Here is a 13261-nt window from a genome sequence, read left to right as displayed (position 1 = left end):
CAGTCTGATCGCCCCCAACTACCCTCCCCTGCCGACCCTATGGCCCCCAACTGCCCTCCCCTGCCAGCCATCTTGTGGTGGCCATCTGGTGGCAGCCATCTTGTGAAAACGGGGTGGCCATCTTGTGATTATGTGGGGGCGGCCATCTTGTGACGATGTGAGGGCATCGTGTGAGGGCCACCTAGGCTTTTATTAGTATAGATTGCTTTTATATTTGAACTTTATCAAATGATTTTTATTCACATTTAGAATATATCTTTCATGGAATTAAAATGTGAACTGTTTCTTTTTATAGTTATTAACAGTTATTTTTTCAGCAAAGGATACTCATCTGAATCTTTTTTCTCTCAAAAAAAATAGCATGGACTTATTATGCATTCTGCTGGTCCACACTGAGCATCTCAACTTCACAGAGCATAATATATGCTTATGGCAGAAATGATGAAGTAGAATAAAGTTGACTTCATTGTGAGAAGATATAAAACATGAATTTATTGCCTGATTAATAAATACTAGAAAGAGCAGACTGATGAATTCACACAGACCAGGGTTTGATTCTGGGCTATGTCACTTACAAGTGAGGGGCCTTGGGCAAGATACTGAAACTCTCTAAGTCTGGTTCTTATAAAGGGTTATGAGTATTAAATGAGAGGGAACTAAGTGCAGTGTCTGCTGCAGAATAGGCATTCATTTTTGTCTTAGTTGATTATTGTTTTTTTTCTGCTAACATAAGCCCTTTGTGCTGATAGTAATGTTCTCCCTACTATCATTGAGTAGAATAATACAAAGACCAGACTGACTTGCTTACATGATATTAGCAGCTCTTGAATAGGCACTGAAATGTTTCAAACTTAGCTTCTCTAAGCCAATGTAGGCAGGCCAAGGAGTGGGAGTATGTGTGACACATGCCACTGGACTGTTTCCACACTCATGGACAATAATGCTGAATGAACTCAGCTCTTTCCCTCTGTCTGCTGGTGTACTCCTAGGTCAGCTGTCCTGGATACTCTGTGTAGTTCCCAGATATTGACATTTGATGGTGGTGATATGGATTAGTTTGTAACTTTTTTTTTTTAATCCTCACCTGAGGATATTTTTCCCATTGCTTTTCAGAGAGAGTGGAAGGGAGGGAGGGGGAGAAAAACATAGACATGAGAGAGAAACATTGATTGGTTGTCTCTCACTTGTGATTGACAGAGGGCTGGGGATCAAACCCTCAAATGAGGTACGTGCCCTTGACCAGGAATTGAACCCTTGACCCTTCAGTCCACAGGCTGATTCTCTAACCACTAAGCCAAACGGGCCAAGGCTGTAACTTTTTTTTTTTTTATATGTTTTTATTGATTTTTTAGAGAGAGTAGAAGGGAGAGGTATAGAGAGATAGAAACACCGATCAGAGAGAAGTATCAATATCGACCGGCTGCCTCCTGCAAGTCCCCCACTGGGGATCAAGCCTGCAGCCCAGGCATGTGCCCCAAACAGGAATTAAACCAGGGACTTCTTGGTTCATGATGCTCAACCACTGAGCAACACTGGCCAAGCCTGATTGGTTATTTTTTAATTTTTTAATTTTCATTGTGTCTTGATAGCTTTTTTTTTCCTGTAAATTTTCAAAAGTTGGTGACTAGGTGTTAAATGCATTCTTGTACAGTGTTAAGTCGTTTTCTTATTCAAAGACTAGAGGCCCTGTGCATGAAATTTGTGCATGGGTGTGGTTCCTAGGCCTGGCCAGTGATTGAAGCACGAGTGTCTGGCGTGGAAGGGCAGGTCCCAGCTGACCTCTGGGCCCTGGGCAGCACCTGAACCCCCAGGTCCCCGCACGGCCCCCTTTGCCTGAGTCACGGTGCCCGAATCCCCATGTGGAGATGCGGAGAGTGCAGCTAGACACTGTGGTCTGGGGCACAGCATGGGCCTCTGGGCCACCCAGCAGCGCCACCTGGAAGTTGGTGGTGGGGTAGGGGGGCAGTGCACTCTCTCCTGGCCTGTCTCGCAGACTGGCTACTGTAGAACCCATGGGGAGCCCAACTGGCTCCTTTTGTCCTGGTGGCTGTGACCTGGCTCACACCGAAGAGGCTGTGCAGGTGTGGGGCGGGCTGCTTGTGGGCGCCCAGTACCTGAGCGCAGGGGCTTCCCCAGCACACGAGCCCTGGTGTCCCGGGGGAGGGTAGCAGCGGGAGTGAGAGTAAGCTCAGCGGACACCTGGCATTCTCACTGCACCTCCGTCCCTGTCACCCCCGCCCCCAGGTAGCCGGTGAGAGGTCACAGTCCCCCGCCTGGGCACCGTGGGAGATTGGTCGCCGCCACCCACCCCCAGCTCCCTGTTCTAGCCCCAATTGGGCAATCAGTGCCTGCCAGCTGCTCATCGCCATTTGCGGGGTGATCGATCTGGGCCGGGCCCTCCACCTGGCTCCCTCAGCACCTGGGAGCTGGGCGGCAGCCCTGCCCCTCACCGCCGCCACTGGTCACCACCTGTGGGGCGATCGGGCCCCCTGCTCACACCTGCCTTGGCCTGGCACCTCCTGCTCCACCATCCCGCCGTGGTTCTGCTCTCATCAGGGCCCATCAGGGCTGGCAGCACGTCCACTGCCGCCTCCTGCCAGCTCCAAGTTGCCAATGCCCACCATGTTCCACGCTGCCCCTGTTGGTCAGCGCAAATCATAGCTAGCGGTTGAACTTCCGGTTGAACTCCCAGTTGAACAACTTGCATATTAGGCTTTTATTATATATAGGATTCCAGATAATTGAAGTAGATTAAGATAAGGGGAGTTTTGCCCTAGCTGGTTTGGCTCAGTGGATAGAGCATCAGTCTGAGTACTGAAGGGTCCCAGGTTTGATTCCAGTTAAGGGTATATGCCCAGGTTGTGGGCTCCATCCCCAGTGCGGGGCGTACAGGAGGCAGCTGATCAATGATTCTCTCTCATCATTGATGTTTCTATCTCTCTCTCCTCACTTCCTCTCTGAAATCAATAAAAATATATTTTTAAAAAAAGAAGGGAAGTTTTGGAGGGAATGTGGATAGCTGTGAAATTTTGTTTGGAAATAATTATTTTAGGATATGCTTGTTATTTTAATGGACCTCCAGAATCTTCATTTATTTTATTTTCTCATCTCTCGCCTGATAGGTGGGTGTGTTCTGACAGCTGATTTTCTCCCAGTAGAGCTGATTTTTGTTAAAGTTTGAATAAATGTGTCCCAGGACAGAGTATCTTGTTCTTTTCCTATTATGTATGTTTATATAATACTAGAGGCCCGGTGCACAAAATTCGTGCACTGGGGGGAGTGTCCCTCAGCCCAGCCTGCATCCTCTCCAATCTGGGACCCCTCAGGGGATGTCCGACTGCCAGTTTGGGTCCAAACTGGCAGTCGGACATCCCTCTCACAATCTGGGATTGCTGGCTCCTAATTGCTCGCCTGCCTGCCTGATCACCCCCTAACCACTTCTGACTGCTGACTCCTAACTGCTTCTGCCTGCCAGCCTGATCACCCCTTAACCACTCCCCTGCTAGTCTGATTAACACATAACTGCTCCCCTGCTGGCCTGATAGCCCCCAACTGCCCTCCCCTGCTGGCCTGATCTTGCCCCCAAGTGCCCTCCACTGCCAGCCTGATCTCACTGCCAGCCTGATCTCACTGCCAATTGCCCTCCCCTGTTGGCCTGATGGCCCCCAACTGTCCTCCCCTGCCGGCCTGGTCACCCCCAACTGCCCACCCCTGCTGGCCTGGTTGACCCCAACTGCCCTTCCCTGCTGGCCTGGTTGCCCCCAACTGCCCTTCCCTGCTGACCTGATCGCCCCTAACTGCCTCTGCCTGCCTGATCACCCCTAACTTCCCTCCCCTGCCGGCTTGATCTCGACCCCAAGTGCCCTCATCTGCTGGCCAATTTGGTTCTGATTGGTCAGTTTCTGTGCCAGTTAGCGTCAAAATTTCCGCCTCCTGGGCAGCCATTGACTCCTCACAGTTGATCCAGATTTGGTTCTGTTTGGTCGGTTTCTATGCCAGTCAGCGTCTCTGGGCCTATCAATGGGGCCTGATCAGAAAGGCGGGGCTGATCAGCAGCCCCGGTGGAGGCCTGGAGAGAAATGGAGGCGTGGCTGCTGACCAGGCTCAGAGCTAAAGAGAGAGGCAAGTGCTGATCAAACGATCAGACCCTGCTTCTCTCTTCAGGCCTCTCTCTGGGCCTAATTCCCAGCCCCCTCAGCAGTCAGTGCTGGGTCACCATGCCTGCAGCCATAGCAGTCAGCGCTGGGTCTCCACTGCAACCCAGCGCTGACTGCAGGACTGACTTCCGGTTGGTCGAGCCTCCTGATTGTTGCCTACCCAGGGTTTTTATATATTAGGATAATCAATAACTATTAACTCACATTATTAATAATTCAGAGACATGTCTACTATGTGTTCCTCCTTTTATGCTCATCCCAAGTTTTATGTTTATCATTCCCTTATTTATTATTTAAATTTTATTGTTTAATTAAAAATTTTTAGCATATATATTTAAGTGTTTTTGAACTTTATAAAAATATTTGTCACAGTGGGCTTGCTTTTCTTTCTCAGTATCATGTTAATAAGGTTCATGCATCGTATTACAAGTTTCTATAGTTAATTCATTTTCACTGCTGAGTATTACATCACTGTGTGTGTCAAAATTTATCCATTTTCATATAGATGAATGCTTGGGTTTTTCTAAGTTTTTTTTTTTTTTTTTTTTGTCTTGCTACAACAAGTAGTTCTGTGTACATATTCTAACACATATAGATGTCGCCTGGAACATGTGGGCAAGAATTTCTTCTGTTTGTAGAATTGCTCTGTCATGGGAATGGGAATAGTCAACTTTATAAGATTAAGCTAAATTGTTTTCCAGACTGGTTGTTAAGGTTTACTCTCTAAACAGCAATGTGAAAGAAACCTTGCTAATTAATATTTGCTCAACTTTGCCTATTCAGTGGTTGTAAAATGACTATAATTTTCCTTTCTTGTACTTTGTTTTTGGTAATAAAGTTATTCTAGTTTCATGGAAAGAGTTGATGAATGTAACCTCCTTTTATTTTGGAGGAGTTCATGTTTCATAGAAATGATGTGTTCCTCAAATTTTTGGTAGAATTTGCCTGTAAATTGTTTCTTTGTGGAAATATTTTTTTACTACTACTTTGATGTCTCTAATAACTGTAAGATTATTCAGTTATATCTTTTAGATTATGTTTTGGTAAGCTATATTTTTAAAGAATTTATCTCTTTCATCTAAATTTTCAAATTTTTTATCATAAAGCTATTGTTTCTTTTTTCTCTTTTTATTAATTTTTTAATTTTTACATTTCAGGTATATCTGTTATGTCCTCTTTCTCTTTTATAATATTAACTAGGGGCCCAGTGCATGAATTCATGCACCTTGAAAGGAACTGTGGGCCATGAGGCTGCGGTGGGCACAGGGGCGGGCTCAGCCCATCCTCCGCACCCCCACCCAGCCCCTCCCACTGTGGTCCTGGTCCCCTGTCTGCCCGCAGCCCTGCTCCCGCCACTGCTGCTCCCATGCACTGACGGAGCCGGCTCCGCTTACACCCGCTGATAGCATGTAGTGATTGGGGCTGGCGCCAGCAGCAGGTGCAAGTGGAGCCGGTGCCATTAGCAGGTGCAAGTGGCGGCTGCTACCCTGATTGCACCTCAGGAGCAGGGGGAGGTGGAGAAGCCCTGAGGGGTGATCAGGGCCGGCAGCCGCCGCTCGCACCCACTGATGGCGCCAAGCGATCGGTCGGGGCTGGTGCCTGGCACTGGCAGCGGGTGTGAGTGGCGACTCCGGCACCACCAGCGGTGTGAACGGGGCCGGCGCTGGCAGCAGGTGCAAGCGTTGGGTGGGACCGCGGTGCGTGGTAGCAAAGAATTTTCAGTAACTACCAGATGCTCACCCTGATGACATCGATCGGCATCCCGCCTTGGTCTGGCGCTCCCCACTCACCTGGTCCACCATCCTGCTGCTGCCGATGCCCACCATGTTCCACACTCTGCTGCCTGCTGCCGACGGCCACCGTGTTCCGCGCATGACCCCTCGTGGTCAGCGCACATCATAGCAACTGGTTGTTTGGTTGTCCACCGTTTGGTTTATTTGCATATTAGCCTTTTATTATATAGGATTGTTTAACTTCACTAGATGTTTATCCAGTTTTTCAGACTTCTCAAAGAACAAGTTTTGCCTTTGATCTTTCTATTGTTTTTGTTTTCTATTTCCCTGAATTCTGCCAACATTTATCTCTTTTCTTCTAGTTTACTACTTTATCTTGCAGTCCTTTTTCTAAATTCATAAGTTTGATACTTAACTCATTACTTTTCAAGTCATTTTTTTGTTTACTTATTTAAGTACTTAAGGCTATAAATTTCCCTTAAAGCTTTACTTTCATTTTATCTCACAAGTTTTGATATGTAATGTTTTCATCATTTTATTCTAAACTAGAGGCCCGGTGCATGAAATTCGTGCACAGGTAGGATCCCTAGGCCTGGCCAGCTATCGGGGCAGATCAGGGCCTTCCTTTGCTGGCTGCCCGCCGGGCCCTTCCTTCATTCTGTGGTCATCACACGTCATAGCAAGTGGTCAAATTTCCAGTCTCCCGGTCGAACTCCTGAGGGGACACTTTGCATATTAGCCTTTTATATATATAGTTATTTAATAATTTCTGTTATAACATGTTTTGACTCATAGATTATTTAAAAGATTGGTTTTTAATTCCTGAATACTTGGAAACTTTTTATTTTGTATTTTTACTTTTACCTTCAAACTTAACTGTATTGTGGTTAAAGAATATAGTTGTATAATACCCATTCTTTGAAATTTTTTGAGTTGCTTTGTGACCTAAGACTGGAACTGTGGTGTAAATGTTCTGTGCCTATCTAAGAAGAATGTGTATCCTAACTCTGGATGCAGACATTTATAAATGTCTCTTAGTCAGGGTTGTTGTTTAAAATTTCTATCTCTAATTTTATATGTCGTTCAGTAAATTTTAACTATCTATTGACACCATTTAATCAGATGCGTACATATTTAAAATTGATTTATCTTCCTGGTGAATTAAAACATATCTTTATGTTATGACCAGCTCTACCACTAATATATTTTTTTTCCGGAATGAATATTGCAGTATCAACTTTCTCTTGATTAATATTTGCTTCATATATCTTTTTTCTGTTCCTTTTAAATCTGAAGGTCCTATGCTTTATTTTATTTATTTATTTATTTATTTATTTATTTATTTTGGTCCTATGCTTTCATGTGTCTTATAAACAGAATATAGCTTATTAATTTATTTTTCAAACTTACCAATTTTTTTAAATTTACCAATTTATTGTGATTATTGATATATTCACATTCTGTTTCCCTAATGTCTTACTTTTTTTTATTTTTTTATTGTTAAAATATTACATATAATAGTACATATATCTGCTTTTTATTTCCCCATTGACCTTCCCCCAGCCTTCCCTACCCCTGTCGCATGCCTTCATCCCCTCCCCACAGTGTCTTGTGTCCATTGGTTGTGCTTATATGCATGCATACAAGTCCTTTGGTTGATCTCTTTTCCTCCCCAACACTCCCCAGCCTTCCCACTGTAATTTGACAGTCTGTTCGGTGCTTCACTGCCTCTGTATCTATCTTTTTGTTCATCAAGTTATAATGTTCTTTATTTTCCATAAATGAGTGAGATCATGTGGTATTTTTATTGCATTACCTAGCTTATTTCACTTAACATAATGCTCTCCAGGTCCATCCATGCTGCTGCAAATGGTAAGAATTCCTTCTTTTTTATAGCAGTGTAGTATTCCATTGTGTAGATGTACCATAGTTTTCTAATCCACTCATCTGCTGATGGGCATTTAGGCTGTTTCCAAATCTTAGCTATGGTGAATTGTGCTGTTATGAACATAGGGGTGCATATATTCTTTCTGATTGGTGTTTCTAGTTTCTTGGGATATATTCCTAGAAGTGGGATTACTGGGTCAAATGGGAGTTCCATTTTTAGTTTTTTGAGGAAACTCCATACTGTTCTCCACAGTGATTGCAACCAGTCTGCATTCCCACCAGCAGAAAAAGGAACGAGGGTTCCTTTTTCTCCACATCCTCACCAGCACTTGTTGTTTGTTTATTTGTTGATGGTTGCCATTCTGAGAGGTGTGAAATGGTACTGCATTGTTGTTTTGATTTGCATCTCTCGGATAATTAGTGACTTTGAGCATGTTTTCATGTGTCTCTTGGCCTTCCTTCTGTCTTCTTTCGAAAACATTCTATTTAGGTCCGTTGCCCATTTTTTTATTGGATCATTTATCTTCCTTTTATTAAGTTGTATCACTTCCCTGTAGATGTTGGAGATTAAACCTTTATCAGTGATAACATTTGCAAATATGTTCTCCCATACAGTGGGGTTTCTTGTTGTTTTGTTGATTGTTTCTTTTGCTGTACAAAAGCTTTTTATTTTGATGTAGTCCCATTTGTTTATTTTCTCTTTAGCTTCCATTGCCCTAGGAGCGGTATCAATGAAGAAATTGCTTCGGCATATGTCTGAGATTTCTCTGCCTGTGGATTCCTCTAGTATTTTTATGGTTTCCTGTCTAATGTTTAAGTCCTTGATCCATTTTGAGTTTATTTTTGTGTATGGTGTAAACTGGTGGTCTAGTTTCATTTTTTTGCATGTATCTGTCCAATTTTCCCAACACCATTTATTGAAGAGACTGTCTTGACTCCATTGTATGTTCATGCCTCCTTTGTCAAATATTAATTGAGCATAGTGGTTTCGGTCGATATCTGGGTTCTCTATTCTATTCCATTGGTCTATATGCCTGTTCTTGTGCCAGTACCAGGCAGTTTTGAGAACAGTGGCCTTGTAATACAGCTTGAAATCTGGTATTGAGATCCCACCTACTTTATTCTTCTTTCTCAGGATTGCTGTGGCTATTCGGGGTCTTTTTTTATTCCAGATGAATTTTTGGAGAGTTCTTTCTAGGTCTGTGAAATATGCCGTTGGTATTTTAATGGGGAATGCATTGAATCTATAGATTGCTTTGGGTAGTATGGACACCTTAATAATGTTGATTTTACCAATCCATGAACATGGTATGTTCTTCCATCTGTTTACGTCTTCCTCTGTCTCTTTTTTCAGTGTCCTGTAGTTTTCCGCATATAGGTCTTTTACCTCCTTAGTCAAGTTTATTCTTAGGTATCTTAATTTTTTTGGTGCGATGGTAAATGGGATTGCTTTTTTAGTCTCTCTTTCTGTAAGTTCACTATTGGTGTATAGAAATGCCATAGATTTCTTGGCGTTAATTTTGTATCCTGCTACATTGCTGAATTCATTTATTATATCTAATAGTTTTTTGATGGAGTCTTTTGGGTTTTTTATGTACAATATCATGTCATCTGCAAATAAGGACAGCTTTACTTCTTCTTTTCTAATTTGGATGCCTTTTATGTGTTCTTGTCTAATTGCAATGGCTAATACTTCCAGTACTATGTCGAACAAGAGTGGTGAGAGTGTGCATCCCTGTCTTGTTCCTGTTCTTAGGGGAAATGATTTTAGTTTTTGCCCATTGAGTATGATGTTGGCTGTGGGTTTGTCATATATGGCTTTTATTATGTTGAGGTATGATCCTTCCATTCCCACCTTGCTTAGAGTTTTTTATCAAGAAAGGGTGTGGATTTTGTCAAATGCTTTTTCTGCACCAATTGATATAACTATGTGATTTTTATCTCTCAATTGGTTTATGTGATGTATCACGTTTATTGATTTGTGGATATTGTACCATCATTGCATCCCTGGGATAAATCCTACTTGGTCATGGTGTATGATCTTTCTGATGTAGTGCTGGATCCGATTTGCTAGAATTTTGTTGAGGATTTTGGCATCTATCTTCATGAGGGATATTGGCCTGTAATTCTCGTTCATTGTGTTGTCTTGATCTGGTTTTGGTATTAGGGTGATGCTGGCTTTATAGAAGGAGCTTGGAAGTGTTCCTTCCTCTTGAATTTTTTGGAATAGTCTGAGGAGGTAGGGTTTTATTTTTTCTTTGAATGTTTGGTAAAACTCTCCTGTGAAGCTGTCTGGCCCCGGGTTTTGTTTGCTGGAAGCTTTTTGATGACTGCTTCAATTTCTTCCATAGTTATTGGCCTATTGAGATGCTTAGATTCTTCCTGATTGAGTTTTGGAAGTTTGTATTTTTCTAGGAATATGTCCATTTCCTCCAGGTTGTCCAGTTTGTTTGAATAGAGTTGTTCATAGTATTTTTTAGCAATCCTTTGTATTTCTGTGGAGTCTGTTGTTATTTCTCCTCTTTCATTTCTGATTTTGTTTATTTGGGTCCTCTCTCTTTGCTTCTTGGTGAGCCTGGCTAGAGGTTCATCAACTCTTTTATCCTTTCAAAGAACCAGCTCTTGGATTTGTTGTTCTTTTGTATAGTTTTTTTGGTCTCTATGTTGTTTATCTCCACTCTGATCTTTATTATTTCCTTCCTTCTACTTACACTGGGCTTTTCTTGTTGCTCTCTTTCTAACTCTTTGAGGTTTAGGGTTAGGTAATTTATTACCATTGTTTCTTGTTTTTTGCAGTAGGCTTGTAGAGCTATGAACTTCCCTCTCAGGACTGCTTTCGCTGTGTCCCATAGATTTTGGATTGTTGTGTTTTCATTGTCATTTGTTGCCATGATGTTTTTTATTTCTTCTTTGATCTCTCTGGTAACCCAGTCATTGTTTAATAGCATGCTGTTTAGTCTCCATGTGTTTGATTTTTTTTGGATTGATTTTATTGTAGTTGATTCCCAGTTTTATGCCACTGTGATCTGAGAAGATGCTTGATATTATTTCTAGCTTCTTGAATTTGAAGAGACTTTGCCTGTGACCCAATATGTGGTCTGTCTTTGAAAATGACCCATGTGCACTTGAGAAAAATGTATATTCTGTGGCTTTGTGGTAAAATATTCTGAAGATGTCAATTAATTTCATCTGGTCTAGTGAGTCATTTAGGATTGATGTTTCTTTGCTCATTTTTGTTTAGAAGATTTGTCCAATGGTGATAGTGGGGTATTAAAGTCTCCTACTATGATTGTATTGCTGTCAATCTCTCCCTTGATATCCTCCAGGAGTTTATGTATTTGGGTGCTCCTGTATTGGGTGCATATATGTTTACCAGAGTTATTTCTTCCTGCTGGATTTCTCCCTTTAGTATTATGAAGTGGCCTTCCTTATCTCTTTTTATATCCTTCACTTTGAGATCTAATTTGTCAGATATAAGTATTGCTACCCCCGCTTTTTTTTTTTTTTAATTTCCATTCGTCTGAAAAACCTTTTTCCATCCCTTCACCCTCAGTCTGTGTGCATCTTTTTTTCTGAGGTGGGTTTCTTATAGACAGCAGATATATGGGTCATGTTTTCTTATCCATTCCGTTACCCTATGTCTTTTGATTGGGGCATTTAATCCATTTACATTTGAAGTTATTATTGATATGTATTGTTTGTCGCCATTTTTATTCTTTACCCCTGTGTTCCTTCTTCGCTTCCTATTTCTATTTTTTACAGCAGAACCTTTAGCATTTCTTGCATTGCTGGTTTGGTGGTAATAAACTCCCTTAGTCCTTTTTGGTCTGTGAAGCTCCTGATTTCACCCTCAATTTTGATTGATAGCCTTGCTGGGTACAGTATTCTTGGATTCAGACCTTTCCTCTGCATGACTTTGTATATTTCATTCCATTCCCTTCTGGCCTGATGTGTTTCTGTTGAGAAATCAGTCACTAGTCTGATGGGGGATCCTTTGTAGGTAACTTTCTGTCTCTCTCTGGCCGCTTTTAAGATTCTTACTTTGTCGTTGTTGTTTGCCAATTTAATTATAATGTGCCTTGGCGTCGGTCTTTTGGGGTTCCTTTTTCTTGGGACTCTGTGAGCTTCTTGGATTTGTGTGGGTTTTTTCTTCCCTATATCAGGGAAGTTTTCTGTCATTATTTCTTCAAACAGGTTTTCTATTCTTGCTCAGTTTCCTTTCTTTCTGGCACCCCTATTATGCAGATGCTGTTTTGTTTCATGTTGTCCCAAAGTTCCCTTAGGCTCTCATCCTGCTTTTTAATTTTTTTTTCTAGAAGCTGCTCTACTTGGGTATTTTTTCCTACCTTGTTTTCTAGCTCATTGATGCGGTCCTCTGCTTCTTCTAGTTTACTCTTGATACTTTCTATTGAGTTCTTTACCGCAGCGATGTCATTTTTCATTTCTTCTTGGTTCTTCTTCATTTCCTCTTGGTTCTTACTCATATTGTCGAATTTGTCTTCCATTCTTTTCATCTACCTTATGTTCATTTCTTTAAAATTCTTTCTCTTACAGGTTGCTTGCCTCTATTTCATTTACTTCCTTTTCTGGTGATGCCTGCTTTTCTTTCATATGCAGGCTGTTTCTTTGTCTCCCCATGATCTCTCTTCTCTGGGTGTCTGGTTATGTAGTTCTCTCTCTCCTGTGTTGATTTAAAGGCACAAAATACAACACAACAAGGTACAACGCACAAGGCACCGAACACAAATGTATTCCCAATATTAATAACCCCAAATAAAGGTGACCCCCAGAGAAATGCGAATTAGAGGATAGTAAGAAAGAAGACGAGAAAAAAAAAAAAAAAGGAGTGCAAAAATGAAATTGGGAAAAGGAAAAAAAAAGTAAGAGAGAAAAGAGAGAGAATAAGAAAGAAGAGGGGGGAAAAGTATATATGTGGGGAGAAAACTCCAATAGAACAGCCACTAATCCCAACACATGCCAGCAACAAGTACCTGGAGATGAATGCAAACTACAAACAACTAATACCAAGTGAGGCAAGGGAAAACAGAAGCAAAAACAAAAAGAAAAAGCAAAACAATCTCACAAACAAGCACAAAAAATGGATATAATCATTGATCAAGCAAACAATAACAAAAGGACAGAGAGAAAAAAATAAAGATAAATTTAAAAAATTTTGGATAGTGATGAAAGAGAAGAGGGAGGTGTGTATGAACTCGGAGCAGGGGATTGGAAATTAGATATATAAGTAGGGTGAAATTTTAACGGGGTAAAAAGAAGGAATAGGGAAAATCTAAAGCAGGAATAGGGTAAGAGAAACAGGATAACAAAAGGGGAAAAGTGAGGAAGGGAGTCATGGCATAAAGGTAAACTTGAGATAGAGTAAAATGGTGCTAATGGAAAGATGAAAATAGAATGTAGAACACTAATCCCAAAGTAAAATAAAGAGAAAATAAAATGACACTTTAAAAAAAAAAAAAGGTAAAA

At 41.6% G+C, this 13261-nt stretch overlaps 1 protein-coding gene across 1 annotated transcript in view; it reads left to right on the top strand.

The window, feature by feature from the left end:
• Window positions 1-13261, top strand: part of POLQ (DNA polymerase theta) — a 120680-nt gene that overhangs the window by 71134 nt on the left and 36285 nt on the right. The gene's annotated exons all lie outside the window — the stretch shown is intronic.

The sequence above is a fragment of the Plecotus auritus genome (assembly GCF_963455305.1).
Source record: "Plecotus auritus genome assembly, chromosome: 2".
In the NCBI taxonomy this organism is placed as follows: Eukaryota; Metazoa; Chordata; class Mammalia; order Chiroptera; family Vespertilionidae; genus Plecotus; species Plecotus auritus.
This window is presented reverse-complemented; position numbering and strand designations above follow the sequence as displayed.